At 44.9% G+C, this 20,516-nt stretch overlaps 1 protein-coding gene across 1 annotated transcript in view; it reads right to left on the reverse strand.

Moving 5' to 3' along the window:
• The window catches only part of CTNNA1 (catenin alpha 1), a 175,085-nt gene extending 154,866 nt beyond the window's left edge, over positions 1 to 20,219 (reverse strand). The window contains exon 1 of the mRNA XM_075010136.1: positions 20,170 to 20,219. The gene's annotated coding sequence lies outside the window, so the exon portion shown is untranslated. The remainder of the gene's footprint in view (positions 1 to 20,169) is intronic.
• Between the last annotated feature and the right edge of the window lie 297 nt (positions 20,220 to 20,516).

Below are 20,516 nucleotides of genomic sequence, written 5' to 3' on the forward strand. Positions count from 1 at the left end.
AAGTGAGGCATGCCCGCCAAGAATTTTGTAGGTCTGTATTGGTCCGAATATCCCTTTGGATTAATGTGCTCAGAGGCCAAGTGCAGGGTTCCCTATACTTTTCCCCCCCTTTCAGAGGGAGAATAAATTTTGTTAAGTACATCACCAGCAGAAACACATGCTGTCAGCTGTGTAGCACCTGAATCTCTCCTGGGCAGCTACCCAAGCATTCAGTTTACAGGGAACACTGTCTAGGTCAGGGGTTGGCAACCAAAACAGCAAGAGCAGCCTTTTCCTCCCTGCTCCAAAATTCAGTTAAGAAAAAAAAAAAAAAACAAAAAAAAACAGCTCAATAATTCAAGACCCACAATGCAAGTGAATACAAGATGGTCCTTAATAAATAAAAAAAATCAAACCATACTTTTGTAACCTGTTTTAAGAATACTGCACATACAATCCCACAATTCACTGAACATATTACCCAACAATTCAAGATTACATATTGCTATTTTGACATGAGTTGTTCATTGTTCAGCTTTTAGATGTTTACCAAAATATTGTGAATAATCAGGAGAGGGTATTTGGGATTCCCCCCCAACATTGTAATTTAGCATCAGGAGCCACAAAGAAGTCCTTACAGAGCTGCATGCGGCTCCAGAACCACAGTTTGCAGACACCTAGGCTAGGTGGTCTGGTCCCAGCACTGAAATATGCATGCTATCTATCGCCAGTGTTAGGGAAGTCCACCTACGCAAAGCCATCCCAGTTTCACATGCATTGCCCAGAGTCAGTGTCTTTCAGAGCAGGATGCAGTTAATGGCCCTGCACACCTCCATCTGAGCCTAATGGTTGACTTCCCCACGTCAAACTGATTGGCAACTGTTCAGTAGCTGTCTGGAGCAGCCAATTCCACGGTACGAATGCCACACAGTTCTCCATTGGCAGGGCAGCTCTCATTCTCATGCCCATTCACAGACAGGTACCGAGTGAGCGCAAGCACATCAGTCTCATGAACGAGGCTTTCCATATCCAAAAGTTTCACAGCCACTCCTCCTCATCCCAGACTCGCAAGACGATTTGATCCCACCACTGAGTGCTTGTTTGCCAAGCCCAAAAATGGTGTTCTGCTGTGGTCAGCGCTTCTACAAATACCATCACGTGTCAGCTACTATAGCTACATCTACATTAGCATTCCTCTTTCGAAAGAGGCATGCATGAAGGAAATCAAAAATGCAAATGGCGGTGCAGATTTACATACTGATGCCTTATTTGCATATTCTTTCAAAAGAGCTTCTTTTGAAAGAAAAGCTGTGTAGATGTAGCTCTTTCAAAAATAACCCATTTTTGAAAGAATTCCTAAGGGAACAGGAATAAGTTCTTTTGAAAATGAGGTATACTTTCAAAAGAGTTGCGTCTACATGGCTTTTCGTCTTTTTGAAAGAATATGCAAATGAAATGCTAGATATGTAAATCTACCTCATTTGCATGCCTCTTTCAAAAGAAGAATGCTAGCATAGACACAGCCTATGTGTGGTAAGACCAGTGCAACTCCTCACTTTGCTGCTCAACTCAACTGCCATTTGCAACATCTAAGTGAAACCTATCAGCATTTCCACCCCCCCACCACCAGTTTGGAACCACTCCCACACACTAAGAAGGCAGAGTGTTCAGCACAGAAAAAAATAAAAATTAAAAAAAAAAAAAAAAGATGGTGCCAAAATGCAGATGGAACCACAGGGGCTGAAATGCGAGCAACGCATCACACAGCATGGAGACAGGACACAGGATGCCCTTTTACATCTACTCCACCTTCCCACAAGGCTCAACAGCAGCAGAAGCAGTACTCTATACGATAGCTGCCCAGAGTGCATCTCTGAATGCTGCTTCAAGTGTCAAAAGTGTAGTCATGCTACTGTGCTGGCAGCATGCTGCAATCTGTGAGCAGACTAACTGCAAGTGTAGACAAAGTGATCGTTCTATGCTCTAAATAATCACCCTCATTATCTTCATCTTACGGGCATATAAAGACCTTCTCTACACTGGAAAATTTTCAATAGAGCCAAAGGTGTAATTTAAAACTGTTATCAGTAACACCCCACACCCTTCACATGGTGTAGAGTGTAGACACTATTATTTCATCTCTTCAGCTTGTGTCATATGGGACAGGATTAACACCAAACCAAACAAAATACACAATGACCGTGTCAGCACTAGCCCAAAACTTCAAAATAGCCATGCTTCGAGGTTTACTAATGAAGCACTGAAATACATATTCAGCGCCTCATTAGAATGCCAGCAGCCGCAGCACTCGGAAATTGACGCGGCTCATCCAGACAGGTCTCCTTTTCGAAACGACTCCAGCAACTTCTAAATCCCCTTATTCCTAACAGCAGACAGGGCTTTAGGGCTAGTGTAGATGCAGCCAATAGGAGAAAAACCTGTAAATTGTTAAATGTGGCAGACCCCTACCTGGAAGCCTCAGGAACCTTCTAGAAGGAAGATATGCAGGGTGGTGGGCTAATGCATTCTTGTTCCCTGACTAGGCCAATTAGGACAGCCAGCTGGGGCCTTATTAGGCATCAGCCCTCACTGGTCAGCTGAGGCCCGACACTCCCTATAAGAAGTTCCCCCTAACTGGTTGCAGGGGGTAAGGTTTTGGAAGGCGCTCCGGACGAGTGAGCAAGAGGGTACCATGGGGAAGCGGTGGGTGAAGTAGCCGAGGGTGAGGTTGCTACATTGGAGCAGGGCGAAGGCCCTGCCAGTTGCCTCTTGTCCTCGTAAGGACCCTGGGCCGGAGTCCAGGGTAGAGGGTGGGTCTGGACTCCCTCCACCCTTCCCCAGAGGGATTACTTCACTGGAGCAGGCGTGGGCCTGCAAGTGGACTGGCTTTATCCTCCCCACTCTGGACTTGCCTATGATGAGGATAGCTCACTAACTGGAGACTCCTGCCTTTGGAAAGGCCTGGGCAGATAAGGGGTCTCAGTGAGTCTCTGAGGCACAACAGAGAACCACCAGGAAGCGCAGGGACCCACAGGGCTGACAAGGGACTTTGTCACATAAGCCATCCCCAATATAGCCAAAAGGCTACATCACTTGATTTCCATGGCCCTGTTTACATTGGGATTTTGTTATCCATCTCTGGATTGTTACTAAAGTTTTGGACTAACTGTCAGTTAGGCATTCATAAAAATAATTCATAACCAATAAAGTGAACTCTGTCTTTCAATTTCACCAAATGCCCCATTGCTCCCAAGATGGGGAGGACAAGCACAAGACCTACTAAACTACTACTTAACCCTTGTACTATGTGTGGCGCATAGGTGATCTACAAGTCTCCACTTCACTTTATCTTGGGACAACACTTCCAGACGGCTGCAGGAGTACCCCAGCTGTTGTCCTTCAATCTCAGATGTTCTCCATATTGTCAGAGGTCTTCCTCGTGGTTTTCCTTGTGGTTTCCATGTGAGAGCCTGATGACGATACTAGATGATGGTTTTCTGAGAGTGTGTGGTCTAGTCATCCCCACTTCCTTTTTTGATTTCAAGGGCAATTGGATCTTGGCCTGGTCTGTTCCAAAGATCCCCATTTGCGATTAAAGTCTTGTCATTTGATGTAAAAGGATGTACCTCAGGCATCTGTTTATGAAGGCCTGTAGCTTGTGATTTGAAGACCTCTTAGTATGCCAGGTCTCACATTCATACAAGAGCTCACTCTTCACATCTGTATTGAAGAGCTGTACTTTTGTCTTCAAAGACATTATTTGTGAGCTCCATATGGGAAGGAGACTCTTGAATGCAGCTGTTGCTTTCCCTATCCTGGCACTGATATCCTCAGCTGTTCTCCATCTACACCCATAATACTCCAAGTAGGTAAACTGCTCCACATATTCCAGGTCATCCCCCCACCCAGGGTGAGGGTGGTGTTGTCGAGTGGTGCTGATCCTCACTGTCTTGGTCCTTCCTTGGTAATGCTCAGTCCAGTCACTGAGGAAGTTTTGTCTAGCATTGTGACGTTTTCTTTCCTGCTGGTGTGAAAGGAGGTCGACATCACCAAAAAAAAAAAAGTCCTCTTCCTGTTTGAAAAATGTCCACTGAATGCCTCGTTGATGGCCATGTCATCTTCATAATCCAGTCCACTGTGACCAAGAACAGGAAAGGTGACAATAGGCACCCTTGTTGCATTCCCCACAGGATGCTGAAGGATTCTGTAAGACACCATTGGGAACAACTTGGCATGTCAAGGGTTCATACACTGAACGAATCAAGTTAATAATTTTGGATAGGATGCTGCGGTGTTGCAGCAGTTTCCAAAGTGTGTCTCAGTGCTGTCAAAAGGCTTTTTCAAAGTCTATGAAGGTTATGTACGGGGACAGTTCCACTTGAGACACTGTTCTCTGATCACGCCGAGAATTGTTATTTGGTCAGTACAGGATCTCTTGCTTTGGAAGTTGGCCTGTTTTTCCTTGAGCTGTCTACCAATTTCTGTCTTCCTTCTCTCCAAGAGAATCCTATTGAATGCTCTTCCTGGAATAGGCAGTAATGTCATGCTCCTCCAATTCTTACACTCTTCAGGTTGCCTCTCTTTGGAAGATGGATAAAGTAGCCATATTTCCAGTCTTGTGGGATCTCTTCAGTGTCCCAAACAGATTATACATAGTGTTGACTGATGTCTCCCTGCCTGCCTTGATTGTACCTGTGGGGATGTTGTGTGGACCAGGTGCTTTTCTGCTTTTTTAGATGGGCAATGGCATTTCCGATTTCTTCTTTTGTAAGGCTGCTGTTAATTTTCAGCTGTATGTTTACAGCTAGTAACTTGGGAGGTTCTATGTGGGCAACACAGTTCAGTAGCAATTTAAAGCGTTCCTTCCATCTACTGAGCTGTTCAGTTGGGTTTGTTAGCACATGCCCCTCCTTATCCTGAAGATTAGGCTAGACATACATTCAGTCATTTGTCATTTTCATGCACCCTTTAAAGGTGACTAGAGCAGCGGCATAAAAGAATTCAGTTTTTTACATTACTGTTCATTGGAGTTTTTCCCCTACCTGTAATTTTCAATATCCTTTTTGAAATGGAGTGACCAGTACCGCACACTGTTTCAAAAGGAGGTATGCACCTAGTTTATATACTGGTCTTGTCACATCATCTGTATTATTCCCCATTCTATTCCTTGTGCAGCCTACCACCTTGTTTGGCAGGTTTAATCTCAGCTGCATGTTAAACAGCAGTCTTCATCAAGCTGCACACAATGATATAAAAAAAAAAAAAAAAATCTCTCTTTCCCAAACCCTCATGAGTGGCAGATGTAATGGCATGGCCACCAGACACCGCCCCTCCTCCCCACGGTCAGGGGTTTTGGGTAAAGGATGAGGAGTTGATACAATCCAGGGCAGCTGAGGAACCAGTATGTGCTATTCAGGTTTCAGGGAAATTACTGATGAACCCAGCAAGCTGCCCCAGAATCTGCACTGGTCATAGCAAATGATTGTCATAGAATGCTAGGACTGGAAGGGACCTTGAAAGGTCAGAGTCCAGCCCCCTGCCCTCATGGCAGGACCAAGTACTGTCTAGACCATCCCCAACTGACATTTATCTAACCTGTTCTTAAATATCTCCAGAGATGGCAATTCCACAACCTCCCTAGACAATTTATTCCAGTGTTTAACCACCCTGACAGTAAGGAACTTTTTCCTAATGTCCAACCTAAACCTCCCTTGCTGCAGTTTAAGCTCATTGCTTCTTGTTTTATCCTCAGAGGCCAAGAAGAACAAGTTTTCTCCCTCCTCCTTGTGACACTGTTTTAGATACCTATTATTGCAAAGAGGAGTCTGAGAAACTTTTCTTTGGGCAGCTTAGGGTCTTGTGAGGGGTGGTGCAGTTGCAGCTGGCCTAGGACTCCTCTGGGGGAGGGCAGGAGCAGGGAAGACTGACTCTGCAGGGCTAAAGGGGTGGAGTGAGGGCTTGCCTCCCAAACAAGATGCTCTCCCTGTCACCTAGGAGTAGCAAGTGATATTAAAACTTGAGCATTACTTTGCATCTATCAATACTGAAAGCCCATCTGTCATCATGCTGTCCATTCAACAGTTTAAAATCCTCCTAAAGAACCTCAACTGTCTTCTTACCCCGCATCCCTTTTCAACACCCACCATGGAACTTTAAACACCCTGCTGCAGGGTCCAGAATGATTCAGCCCTCTCAATTGCTCCAGGATCTCTACAGCCATTGGAGACCAATTTAACTTTTGCTATGATGAACATTAATCAGTTATTTCTACTCTGTTTTCTCTCCTCCAGTTTGATTTACAACAAACTTTTCCCTCATGAGTTTGAGCTGCCCACCTTATCAAAAGCCCTTTAAAAATCTAAAATTAAATCAACTGGTTTTCCTTTATCACTACTTTTATCAAAATTTTTTGAACACAGATGATTAGCAAGATGCAATTTCTCTTTGCACAAACCAGGCTTGTTAGACCCCATCATACATCCTGGTGCTTAACTCTACTTTTAATCATTATTTCAATCAATTTGCCAGGTACAGGAATAAGGGTTACTGCTGATTGGTAATCCAAGGTATTGGCAATGGGGCTTTTTTGAAATAGAAGTACATATGCTATCTTCCAGTCTTCAGGTACAGAAGTCATATTTAATGAGATTGCATATTTTGCTGAATAGTAACACAGAAGTAGCCTTATTAGTCTGTATCTTAACAAAAACCAAAAAAGCAGTCATTAGGTGATGAGCTTCCCTGGAGCAGAACCACTTCTTTAAATATGGAGACAGTTCTGTACTGTAAATAGCTACTATCTGCAGATCTGAATAAGTGAGCTTTCACGGGGCAGACCCAAAATAATAAATTATTTTATTATACTTTAAAGTGACAACCGCTTTTGTTTTATTTTTGCTGAAGTTAATCATGCCCTAAAATTTAGGTGTCATTTTATGCACTTGTCCTTGCCTATGCAAAATTACATGAAAATGCCTGTAAGGCATTTAATAGGATGCAATTTCTCACTGTATACAAGACTAAGTTGCTATCCATTCTTCAGCCCCCCCCCCCCCCCCCCCCCCCGGCTCACTGGAAGGGTAAGATTTCACCAAAGGCAGGGTGAGACAGCAGTTTAAAAACCACATGCACTACTAGTAGCAGGTTATGTTAAGCACCTTTATCTAATATACTGGAATCTCTGTAATCCAGGTGTCCCTCATCCAGGAATGCCCGTGCTTCAGACACTGGTGGGGGGGGAAGAAGCAGCAGCACTGCATGCTGTTGCACCCTCTCCTCCATCTGGGGGGAACAGCAGAGCAGTGATACACTTTTCCACAGAAAAGCTTTTTCCCCCCTACTACCTGCATAGCTGCAGTCAGTGGTGCCTGGGATTGACAGGGTGCAAAAGGGCCACATGTGACCCTGGCAGAAAGTGCCACCCCCCCGCCAATTCACCTAAAACCCCATTTCCCCCCACACACACACTCCCCCCCTTCCCAGAACCTCCACCCTCCACGGTCTGGAAAATTCCATAATCTGTTATACCCTATTCCCCAGGGCTGCTGGATTAAAGAGGTTCAAGTGAAAAACATTTTTCTCACACTAACCTCCCTACAAAAGTTTTCCTTCCTTAAACAAGCCTCTCTATTTTAGCTGTACATCCGGAGAGTGAGCTCACTGTCACTGGTCAGCAAACACGTCAATGGAGGAACAGGCCATTCTGTTAAGTACCTGAGAATTTGCATCTGATATCCAAGATTTTGAAAACGGATCGCACAGAGAAATTTATAAGTTGAAGTTCATAGTCAAGGCCTTCTTTCATCATTTCCTTCTAAGAGAATACATCCAACACATCAACGAGCATTAGCCTGACTTCCCAGAGCCCCTCCAGCGACACCAAAAGAAGAATTGTATGTGAATCCCAATGAGAATAGTGACATTCTAGACTTCTATATACACAAAGCTTCCGCAACTGTGCGCAGACTGAAATTATGCACAGACAACATTAAATGAAATACAATCTCAACTGTGCTGAACACAATGCTGTCCAGAGTCTCCAAAATAACTTGGACATTATAATCAAGCTGGCTGACAAAGAGGGTGCTATTGTTATCTTGAGTAACGACTATGGATAGTTGTCTGGTGGCCTTCTGTTCAACACCACATCTGACAGACCTTTGCTCAGATCCCACTTTAGAATTCCAAAAGAAACCACACCATCTACATAAGAACTCCCTGCCTCTACTCGAGGCCATATTCACTCAGATACATCATCTGAGCCCCGACCTGGGATTTTTTTTTTTTTACTTACTGCCTGAAATCCATGATGCTCTGTCATTTCAGGTATTGGCACCCTTACTACCGGACTGTCCAGCTACGTAGACTGCCTCATCAAACCCTACACCACCAGCACTCCTACACACCACTAACTTCCTGAGGAAATTGCAAAACATTTGAAACCTTCCTGACAATTCCATCCTGGCCAGCATGGATGTAAAGGCTCTCTACACCAATATTCCACATGAAGATGGACTATAACCTCTGATATTACCACAGCTCATCTCGTAGTTGACCTATGTAACTGTGGGTGAGAAAATTATTTCCAATCTGGGGACAACAACTTGTACCTCCATATTAGTGGCACTGCAGGTGCCCACAGCATGGCCCCACAGTATGCTAACATTTTTATGGCCGAATTAGAACAGTGATTCTTTAGCTCTCATCTCCAGTACCCCTCCTTTACTTAAGTTACATTGATGACCTCAATCATTTGGACCCACAGTAAAGAGACACTGAAAGTAGGATGTTAGAATTCCACAGAGATTTTATCAGAGTCCTGACTATTCCACACGAGAAATACATTTCCTGGACACCACAGTACAAATCAGTGACACCAGTCTTTACTGGAAACCCACTGACTGCTACACTTACCTACAGGTCTATAAACAATCGTTTGTGTGGTGTGTACTGGATGGAAGCTGGAGGCAAGCCCTGAGATACCACTGCATCCGCTCTGATCTTACTGACAGACTGAAAATTACAAGACCTTTACCACGCAAACAAAACTTAATTACCCACTGGAGAAGTTTCTCACACACACACACGCGCGGGCCAGGGCTGGGGCCAAATACCCAGAAACCAGCTACTTCAAGGTTGGCCCAAGAAGATCTACAACAGAACACCACGTCACCACCTACAGCCCCCAACTCAAACACCTGTAAACACATAATTAATAACCTACAACCTATTCTGGATCAGGATAGAAGGCTCTAGGTGACAGGCCATTCCTTTCACATATACAACCTCCTAACCTGAGAATGTGATTGCTGGTGAGAATCAGACTACAATCACACTAATACAAATCATGGAACTTTTCCTTGCAACAAATCCCACTGCCAGCTTTGTCCACATTTATTCTGGGGATACCATCACTTGACCTAGCCATGTTAGTTACAAGATCAAAGGCATATTCTCGTGCACTTCCAGCAACATTACATATGCCGATGGCTGTCTACACTAGCCCAAAACTTCAAAATGGTCATTTCAAAGTTCACTAATGTAGAGCTGAAATACATATTCAGTGCCTCATTAGAATGCCAGCAGCTGCAGCACTTCGAAATTGACACGGCTCACTGCTGCGCAGCTTGTCCAGCCCGGGCTCCTTTTTGAAAGGACCCCAGAAACTTCAAAATCCCCTTATTGCTATCTGCTGTTTGGAAAAAGGGGATTTTGAAGTTGCCAGGCTCCTTTGGAAAAGGAGCCCCGTCTGGACAAGCCATGCCAATTCAGAAGTGCCGCGGCTGCCAGCATTCTAACGAGGCGCTGAATATGTATTTCAGCACTTCATTAGTAAGCTTTGAAATGGCCATTTTGAAGTTTTGGGCTAGTGTAGACACAGATTATGTGCCAACAATGCCCTGACACGATGTACATTGGACAGAGACTGCGCAAGACCTTCGCCAAAGAATAAATGGACACACAGCAGACAATCAAGAAACTCAATACACATAAGCCAGTCTTTGAACACTTCAATGGAGTGGGCCGTTCTGTTAAAAGACCTGAGAATGTGTGTCCTAGAACAAAGAATTTAAAAACAGATTAGAGCAAGAAATGTGAGTTGTAGTTCATATTCAAATTCGACACATTAACACACAGTATGAACACAGACATCAGTTACCTCACTCATAACAAGGACTGGTTCCCTTCCTGATGCTCCTAATGATTTCAGGACAGTTAAATCAAATAGGACTGCGGGGCGGGGCGGGGCGGGGCGGGGAGGGAAGAGGGGATGTTATCAGTTTTTATTTTTATCACAGGGTTGGTTTTTTTGGGGGGTCCTCTGTACTTGTGTCAGTCTGTACTGGAAATCCTATTGATCTGATGAAGTGGGTCTGTCCCACAAAAGCTCATCATGGAATAAATCTTCTTGATTTTAAAGGGCTACATTTCTCCTGTTTTGTTTTACCAAGAAATGGGGTGAGAACACCCAACCATACAGCTGGGCCTTCTGAATGGTTTATTCTACTCTCATCCAATATATTGAAGTCACTGCTAAAGGAGTGGGGAACAACTCATACACTTAGCAGAATTCTGCACTTTGTACATGGCACAGAATTCATGCCTTCCACTGACATCTTGGCTTCCCAGTAGAAAAATGGGGGAGCAAAGAAATCTGTGGGGAACACATGACCCCTTTCCTGTCTCCCACCTGGGAGGAGTAGCTGTCAACAGAAAGTGCATCACCATGGGGGAGGGGAAGAAGGCTAGGTGGACCTGTGTCCATGCAGCGAGATTAGGTGGATGGGACAGGGCATCTGCCTTCTTGCAAATGAATGAGACACTTATTCTATCCTTCTCACTGTTGCTGAATCCTGGGCTTGCATGCACAGTCCCTGAGGCAGCACAGAAATGTAAACAGCTGAACAGGCAGGCTGCTCATGCATATTAATTGTTCCCATTCTCCACCAATTAAGGCTCCTTTACCTTGCCAGAGCAGGTAAGCAGCCTTACCATAAGTGACAGCAGCAGAATCCTCAGCTAGGAAGTTCTATGTTGAGGCAGTCAAAGACAGACCCATGGACCAGATCTTGCCCGCACAAACCAATGTCCTGCCACTCAGTGGAACACTTGGATAGCTGCCTGCTGCACCCCACTTGCCACTCAGAGCAGTGAGCTGCTGGGGTCACATGTGTCTCTGTGGAGCATGCCCCTTGAGGGCAGGGATAGCTTGCAGAGAATCAACCCTCAACCCCACCCCCAACACCATCCTCACAGCTTCCATTGGCCAGCTTACTGCCAATAAAAGCTGCCAGAACCAAGCTTGCAGGGGACAAAGTCCTACCCCCTCGCTCCCCCCAACCCCTTTCTCCCAAGGGCCACATGGAGATAAACGTAGCCCCAGCAGGTGGCTATTTTGTGCCACAAGAAGCCATGGCAGGCAGGGAGCCTGCCTGAGAGTCCCGTTGTACCAAGGGCTGGGAGCTGCCTAGGAGTAGGCTCTGTCCCCCACCCCTGAAGCATTTACACCTGGCACCCCACCCCTTCCCACAGGTGACACAATCCCCTTCTGCAGCTTTGCCCCAGGGCAGAGTCACAACCCCTCTGCCCAAACACATGCGGAGCCCTGGTCAACTCCTGCCCAGACCCCCTCTTCTAGTCCTTCCCAAGGACACAGCCTTCACCTAACCTCCATCCTAGACACCACATCTCCTCCATTAATATCAAAGAAGAATGCAGTCCTTGACCACTTACCAAATATTTGGAGCGCCCCTGCATTGAAAGTGATTACCCACCCCTGCTCTGTGCTTTGTCTTCTTCCTACCTACCCCACCCCTCACTAGCGCCAGAAGGGCACAACTGGGTTAGATTATAGCTCACCATCTAATTTAAAAGAAACACAGGATGGATGATTAGCAAGACTGTACGACTTTGTCCAAGAGTCTGAGCAATATTCTACTACTTTTAATTTTGGTATTTGGTGTTCTGTATGCAATGCAATTTAAAACTCTGCCATGAAGCCCCTAGTGCTTCTATGCCAGTCCCAAGCCTGGATAAAGGAGGAGGGTTGGTCAGATGAGTGATACACTGACCATGAAACCCGATGCCAGTACAACTAAAATGATAAGATGCTGGCTCAGATGCCGCCCACATAAACAAGGTCCACGACACCAATTGAGCAATCAGAGTTGGCTACCAAAAGAAAATTACAACTAACACATACATTATCAATTGCAATGTGGAATCTCTGAACACCATGGGCAATAGAGTTTGCTATGGAACACAAGATGGTGATCTGCAACGTAAAATTCCAACAAAAAGATGGTAGGAAGTAGATACGGCGATTGAATGATGGGAAATCTAAGAACATGATAGATAGGATTTTGATAAGAAGATGGGTGACATCAGTGCCGAACTTTCCACGAAGCGGATACAGACTTGGACCACAATCTAGTGATCTCCAACATCAAGCTGAAGCTCATGAGAAAGCAAAAAAGGCACCATTTGAGAATAGACATGGTGAGACTAGGTGAGGCAGAAAGAGAGAATGTGTACAGAATAAACAGTCAGAAAGAAGAATAGCAATGCGGGCACAAAGAAAGACCTAGATAAGAGAGTCAAAGGGACAGCCACAGCAATAGAAGAAGCAATTGAGCAGACTGTTCCAAAAGAAGAGAAGGTCAAAAAAAGTAGATTACACAGGTGACCCTGAAGTTGGTCCAAGAGAAGAGAGTGTTGAAGATCAGAAGGTATGTTTCCAAGCCGGTGGAACAGCAATATAGGGTGAAACGCAATGAGGTATGGAAAGCAGACAAAAGGTAAAGGGAAATGGTTAGAGGAGCAGTGTGAAGATCTAGAGAGGTATTACGACAAATGTAACACCAGGTGGGTGTATAAGAGGGTCAGGAATATTAATAGAAATGGCAACCAAAACAGATGGTGATCAAAGACAAAAACACAGAGGTTTTCATGAACAAGGAGAAGATTGTGCAACGATGGACAAGATGTTACACCGATTGAACCCAAGCGTCTCAGAGAAACTGACTGAAGAACTGAAAGCTCTCTCCACCAAGCATCAAGAGTGAGACCAATATTTCAGAAAAGAAAGTAGAGCAGTGAAACAAGTAGAGAACAACAAAAGCCCTGAAAATGATATGATCACAGGAGACATGATCGAATATGATGGAGAAAGTGAGATTCAGGAAATATATTGACAATGTAATGTTGCATGGAAAGAAGGGAAAACATCTAAGGAATGGACAAGATATGTGCTAGTGAAAATACACAAGAAAGGAAGTACATTGGAGTGCAAGAACTACAGAACAACTGCCCTAACGAGTCAGAGGGAAGATGCTGATGAAGATCCTGATGGAGAGACTGAGATCGCAGACAGAAGAACATCTAGCAGATGAGGAAACGGGGTTCAGAAAAGATAAAAAGTACCATACAGCAAATATTGGCACTGAGACCGATAGAGAAAGCTTGACGGGGGTGGGGGGGGACCCAAGAACATCTACATTTGCTTTATTGACTTTCAGAAGGCATTTGACAGCATAGATCAGAAAGTGGCTTGGGAGATGTTGGAGTCATGAAGAGTGGATAGTAGATGGATGTTTGTTTGAAGGATATCAATGACAATGAGGAGGCAGCAGTAAGAACTTGGAGAGATGGGAAGTTATTTAGAATGAGTAAAAATAGGAGAAAGTGCTCCAATATCGCTGAATATCTTTATCACGCACCTAGAGAGAGAGTGGACAAGAGGTAGAAGGGATATCTGTGCACAGGAAAAGAATTAACAACTTGAGGTTCGTGGATGATACAGTTATCATTGAGGAAGATGAGGAGAAGCTAGCAAAAATGGTGCATATGCTAAATGAGGAAGGGAAGCGGTACAGACTGATTATGAATATTGATAAAACAAAAACACTCGTATTTGGAGATAAGGAAATAGGAAGAAGATCAGTGTAGATGGGATTGAACTAGAGAAGTTCACGTATCTGGGGAGCAACATAATGTATGATCTGGACTGTAAGAAGGAAATAGCAACTAGAATAGTGAAAGCAAGAGTGAGTTTGAAGGTGATGGATTAGATCTGGAAAAGTGAAGTGATTAGCTTAGGAATGAAGCTGAGCATCTTGAAAACACATATATTCAGAAGCATGTTGTGTGGATGTGACACATAGGTGATAACGACAGATTCAAAAAGAAGAACATTGGTGTTCGAGAGGAGTTGTTATAGAAAGATCTTGAGAATAGGATGGATATAGAAGGTCACCAATGGGGAATCATACAGGAAGATACAGCCGAAAGAGAACCTACTGCAGAAGGTCATACAATGCAAGTTACAGCTATCTGAGCATATCTGCAGAATGATCAACGAATGAAAAATGAAGACCCTCATATTCAGCATAACAGATGGTTCAAATAGGAGAGGCAGACCCCACAGAGAATGGATAGATGACAATAGATCAGTGCAGAGTGCCTTAGTTTCTGTAGACTAGCTCCACACCAGACAGGGAAAGGTGGAAGGAAATACTGAGAAAGGCATCAGACACCAACAGGTTCTGAGCCCGTGGCTGTTGACAATGACAACGACGACTGCAATTTAAATAAAAAAACCCAGAAAACTGGAATGCAGGTGTTTGGTTACCGAGTATTTGTAACCTAAATTTCATGTTTAGGAAATATAGAACAATTACTACTTTAGAAAGTTAAACTGCAATAATAATAGAATTTAAATAAACTACCAAAGAGAGTTGTATTATTTTGATAAATAAAGCATGCAGAATTTTGCATTTTGGCACAGAATTGCCCCAGGAGTAAACTCCAGCTACTCTATTTCTGGACTGCCAACTAATAGGCCTGTTGACTGGACAACTGAGGTATTTACTTTGTGGCACTGAGCATGCATACACACTTTCTTAGTTGCAGTACCTGCCACATCCTCAACCTAGACCTGGGCTACACCTACACCACACTACCTAATTTCAATTCCAAACACTGCCTTTTGGAGACAAGCAAGGAGAGCATACACCCTACAATGCCACTTATGTTGGGAGAAACACCCATTTGGGACAAAAGCATCTACACTTATAGGACTTTCTTCCCACCTCCCTTTATTGTCAAAGAGCCACTGTAAATTGGGACAGGGAAGGGATAGCTCAGCGGTTTGAGCATTGGCCTGCTAAACCCAGGGTTGCGAGCTCAAACCCTGAGGGGACCATTTAGGGATCTGGGGCAAATAGATTTAAAAAAAAAAACAAAAAACACAAAAACAACAGGGATGGTGATCAGTTCCCTGCCCTCATGGCACGACCTGAATTGATGACCTCTGAAGATCCCCTCCAGCTCTATGGAGCTCAGATGCAAAATACCATTTAGTTTGAAACATTGAATTTAACTGTAACAGAGAGGAAGCAGTGCTAGTCTATATACTATCAAAACAAAAAGCAGACAAGTAGCACTTTAAAAGACTAGCAATATAATTTATTAGGTAAGCTTTCATGCTTGCTCCCTGCAGCAGCGGATGCTGTGAGAGATCTCAGACAGAACAACCCTAAAATGCACAAGGTTCAACTCTGCCTCCCCACAACACTGCACTGTGGGATACATACCTAAAGTGCATTGCTCACACCATCAACAATAGTGGCCCCAACATATACATGATCTGTCAGAGGGAGCAAGCATCAACTTTTGGGTGCCATCCCCAGCCTTGCTCTGGCTTATTTATACGAGGCCCTGCAGATTTCCATGACCAGCATCTGATGGAGTCTTTGCTCATGAAAGCTCATGCTCAAAACTTTTGTCAGTCTATAAGGCGCCACAGGACCCTTTGTTGCTGTAACGTAAGTTTTGTCAACAAAACTTGGTAGTGCACACATACTCATACTCAAAGTTCTCCCACTCAGAAAAAGCCTTAAAAACTTCATCCAAGCCATTTGCATTAATAACTCAATTACTATTCTATATCCTATAACCCAATTTCTCACAAGACAAAGCTTAGTAGGTCTAGATCTACAAGTGTTCTCTGTCACTTTTGAATAGTAGGAGAGGTAGCCAGACATGTTAGTCTGTACTCCAAACAAGACAAAACTACACTTCTGTTCTCCGCATTTGTCACCAGTGCTTTCCCACATACTCTTCTAGACACGTTTTCACCCACACTTCACCTTGCTTTGGCAAATCAAGGAAGTCAGACTTAAGACACCCACTTGTTTCTACAGGAGAAAAGTTTGCATGTAACCTGGCCTAAGTAGGAAAGTATTCCTCTTATTACTTCACACAATATAGAAAGTTTGTTTACTGTTGACCTCATTCCTTCTTCTTGAAGGCTAGTCAGGGTTAGAAAGAACATCAGTCTTGTCTGGCTGATAGTGTCTCATTCTCCAACCAGAAAGCCTCCAATCTGCAGCGGGATCTGAAATTATGTTTTATTTTTCATGTGTTTAACTCTGTGTTTGACTTTTATCATTGTTTTATAACAAGTGATTCTCAAAACCTTCCCTCTCTTTTGCTTTGTTCCTTGAACAACAGGTACTGGAATAAGACCTCTACATAACTGTAGCCTTGCTCACTAGGTAAGATAAGCATTACTTTCACTGCTGTACAATCGAAGATCTGGAACGTCTCTCCAAAGTTGCAAACAAAATCTTGAGAAACCAAATATGAAGCGCAGATCCATTGAATGGAGCTACACTATTAAATTAGAGCACTCTCCCAATGTATCGGAGGGGTAGCCGTGTTAGTCTGGATCTGTAGCAGCAACGAAGGGTCCTGTGGCACCATATAGACTAACAGAAAAGTTTTGAGCACGAGCTTTCATGAGCAGAGACTAATGAAGTGAGTCTGTGCTCACAAAAGCCCATGCTCAAAACTTTTCTGTTAGTCTATAAGGTGCCAGAGGACCCTTCGTTGCTGTCTCCCAATGTAGCAAGTGTTAAAATTGCACACTTACCTTGCGAGTCATTTTGGCTGATCTATAACCACACACACCCTATTAGCATAAGGCTCTTATAAAGAAAGTGGAAGTAATCTCCTGCCAGGCTTCCACATGGCAGATATACATTTTAGAATCAACAGTCTAGACATTTCGAAAAGGCTATACAAAACAAAACCTTTTAACATCACCAAAGATGCCCAACTTCTTAGAATGATTCTTTCCATTGCTTCTGAGACACTCAAAAAGCACTGAAGAGTAGCATGGGGCTTGGGTACCCCAAAAAGTTTTATCAACGAAAGATTACACCTGTATAAACTGTCTTGTTTAATGTTTACTCTGGACTAAGAATATGCTAAACCAAAAATAGTCAAACACCCTGCACAGCAACCACAGCTAAACCACAACCAGAAAATATGGCCACATGAAAAGCTTCATCATTATCAACTCACTGCTTAGCTTACATTCATGTAACTTTCCTGTGTTGACAAGCCCTTAAGCAAATACATTTTGGAATTCAGCACAATAAGCATTTGGGGATTTCCAAGGAATGCATTGTGTTACAAGAGAGGAGAAAAAAAAAAAAACCTCATCAGGCCTACATTCCAGTTTCAAGTTACAACCACTGTAAATACCACCTACCATATTCTATTTGATGTCCAGTTAATTAAAAAAAGATATATGAACTTCAATTTAATATCCAAGGTTATTTTAATGATGATTTAACAGGCATTTGCACTGCATTTTACAGCCACCTATGTTTCACCCCAGGCCTACCTCAAGATCTGTGGATTACTTCAGTTTCATCACAGAGGGAAAGTAACATTTCCAAATAAGTCATTGCTTGAGAAAGTGACCTCCATTGTTTGGCAACAGAATATAATTTCAATGTATGTTTAAACCCGAAATATATTTAGTGGAATTTTAACACTGCCATTGTTGATTCTTTTGTAAGATCTATTTCTCAGTTAGTTCCAAGAAAGGAGACACTCAAATAGCTGATCTATGCAAAAGCCTTGTTTAAGTTTCTTATCCTCCAATTACTTCTATTACTCCATTCAGAGAAATTACTATGGAACTCCTCTGATTCAAAAAACAGTTGTGTGATAGCTGTCAGACGTCACAGGAAGAAACCAAAACAGAAGATACCAATTAACGGGTTTACTTTTTGGATCTCCGAAAGCTCAAAAATTTTACATTCAGTATTCAAATATTTTGTTAAATATTTTACTTATTAGTACGAGGATCAGAGTTCTAATCCGATCTCTGTCCATCTTACATATGCATTTACTCTGCTTTGTGTTTCTATTACAATTGGTTGAAAACTAAAACTATTTTCATTTAAAAAACTTAAAAAAAAAAAAAATAAAAAAAGCTGAGGCTGGACACAAGAATAATCCAGTAGCGATGGATTCTGAAAGCATGTGACCAGCAGATCATGGGAGTAACTGAACAACCCTACTGACCAGAAACAGAAGTACAGTAGGTTTCTACATTTGAGAGGGTTCTGTGTTTAGAACCCTTGTGAATGTTGATTTTTTGCGAATAAGGCACTCCTGCCTGGGGCCGCAAGGGAAGTGGTGACTGCCAGCACTCCTGCCCCGGGCCACAGGGGAAGCAGCCACTTGCGAATAATTGAATTTGAGAGCATTAAATTCACGAATCGTGAGACTCTACTGTATTCAGAGGTCTCATGAGGCAGCTATGCAAGTATTGCCTAAGTTGCTTTGGAAGGGAAATAGATCTTGCAGTAAGTAGGTTCAATACACTCTACTTCCATTCCAAACTTGTTCTGAAACTTCACTGTAAAAGTAAGCTTCTCGTGAGTTCGCATGTGTTTTGCTGCTTTTGAAAGTTAAAAGTAGACTACACAAAACAGCCTTAAAATAAAGTATCAGAGGAGTAGCCAAGTTAGTCTGTATCTACAAAAACAACAAGAAGTCCTGTGGCACCTTATAGACCAACATATTTTGGAGCATAAGCTTTTTGGGTCTTTGCCCACAAACACTTGTGCCTTAAAATAAAGCTATTCTTGCCTAATGCAAAAAAACAACCCACTGATATGGCCGCCCTCCTTTACAAAATAAAAGGAGTTTTCAGGCAGTTATGTACCATTTGCTCTCATTCTTTACAGCAAACAGCGTACAAAAACATCACTTCACAGTTACAAGACAACAGCAATGTGTCGATGTTGGCATGAGGCCTACATGACAATTAAGCTGTTTCATTAACAGAAGCACTGTACTTGCCCAGCAGACTACAGGCCTACCATTACTCATTTCATCCACACGTCTTCAACTCTGAAACAAAATCCACTAGACAGAGCCCTCCACAGACAACAACAAAAGAGAATGCCAACATGCTCCCCTTAAGAGCTAAGCTTATAGGGCGGAGTTCAGTCCTCTTGCTATACTGACAACTTCCACCAATGGACCAAAATACAGCTGTGGTGTAAGTGGATGCAGACAACTGGGCCAGCTGCTACTGCACTGCAGAGCTGGCGATTATTTAGGAACCGGATTATTTTCTGCGTGTGGAAACTGTCTCCAACGGGCAGCCGTGTTAGTCTGTAGCTGCACAGGAAAGAAGCCGCCCTGGAGCGCTTTAAAAACCTAACACGCTTACTAGGGAACGAGCCTTCGTGTCTAAGCCCCGCTTCGAACCTCCGAGGCGCTGGTTCCTACCCAGGACAGCTGGGTGCCACTTCGCGGCCGCGCCGGCCCGACAGCAGGGCTCGCTTCGCGGGCGCAGAAAGTTCAAAGCGGCCGCGCCGGCTCACGAACAGGCCGCTCCGCGGGGCCGAAAACTTTCCCCTCCTCACCTCACCGGCGAGGCCTAGGCAGAGTCCCCCCCAGGCTGAGGGGAAGGATTCTCCCGCGGCCGCGCCGTGTGCTGGCGCAGCCCGACCCCCGGCAGCCCGTTGCTGCGGGGCTCGCCCGCCCCAGAGAGCCGCTGGAGCCGGGCCGGTGAAACAAAGGGAGAGTGGGTGGGGTGAGTCTCAGGCGCGGGCCCCACGACTGCGGGGGGGGGCGGGAGTGAGGAAGCGGGTCTCGGTCGCCCCCGGCCCGGCCCCCACGTGCGAGGCCCACGCTCAGGTCGGCGGGCTGGATGGGGCCTAGGGGGCCTGGCCCCTGCTCTCCACGGCCCTCGGCGGTGCCGGCCCCACTCGGAGCACGGCGGCCGGCCAGGCCCAGCGCCGCGGTGGGGCGCTCCCCGGGCCGGCGGCGGGCGGGAAAGTTCCCAACTCGGCTTCAGGGCCCGGGCCGCGAAGTTACCTGCGAGTCCCCGCCGGGGAGAAGGCGCCGCTGGAACCCGGGCCCGGAGCCGCCTCAGCCGCTTTGTCCCTGCGCCGCGCCCGTCCCGACTGGAGAGGAGGAAATGGGCTCTTCCGGGCACCTCCCCCTCCGGCCTGGCCGGCTCTTCCGGGCACCTCCCCCTACCGCTCCTCTGGCTCTTCCCGGGACCGCCCGCCCCGCGCAGGGCAGAAGCTGGGAGCGGCGCCCAAGCGGCGGCGGGCGGAGCGGCGGGTGTGGGAAGCGCGCAGGAGGGGTGAGTCACGGTTTCAGGTGAGAGGAAGGTGCTGGGGGCGGGGGCGGAGGACTGGGCGTAGGGGGTGGGGTGA

This window comes from Carettochelys insculpta, chromosome 15 (genome assembly GCF_033958435.1).
Source record: "Carettochelys insculpta isolate YL-2023 chromosome 15, ASM3395843v1, whole genome shotgun sequence".
Classification (NCBI taxonomy): Eukaryota; Metazoa; Chordata; order Testudines; family Carettochelyidae; genus Carettochelys; species Carettochelys insculpta.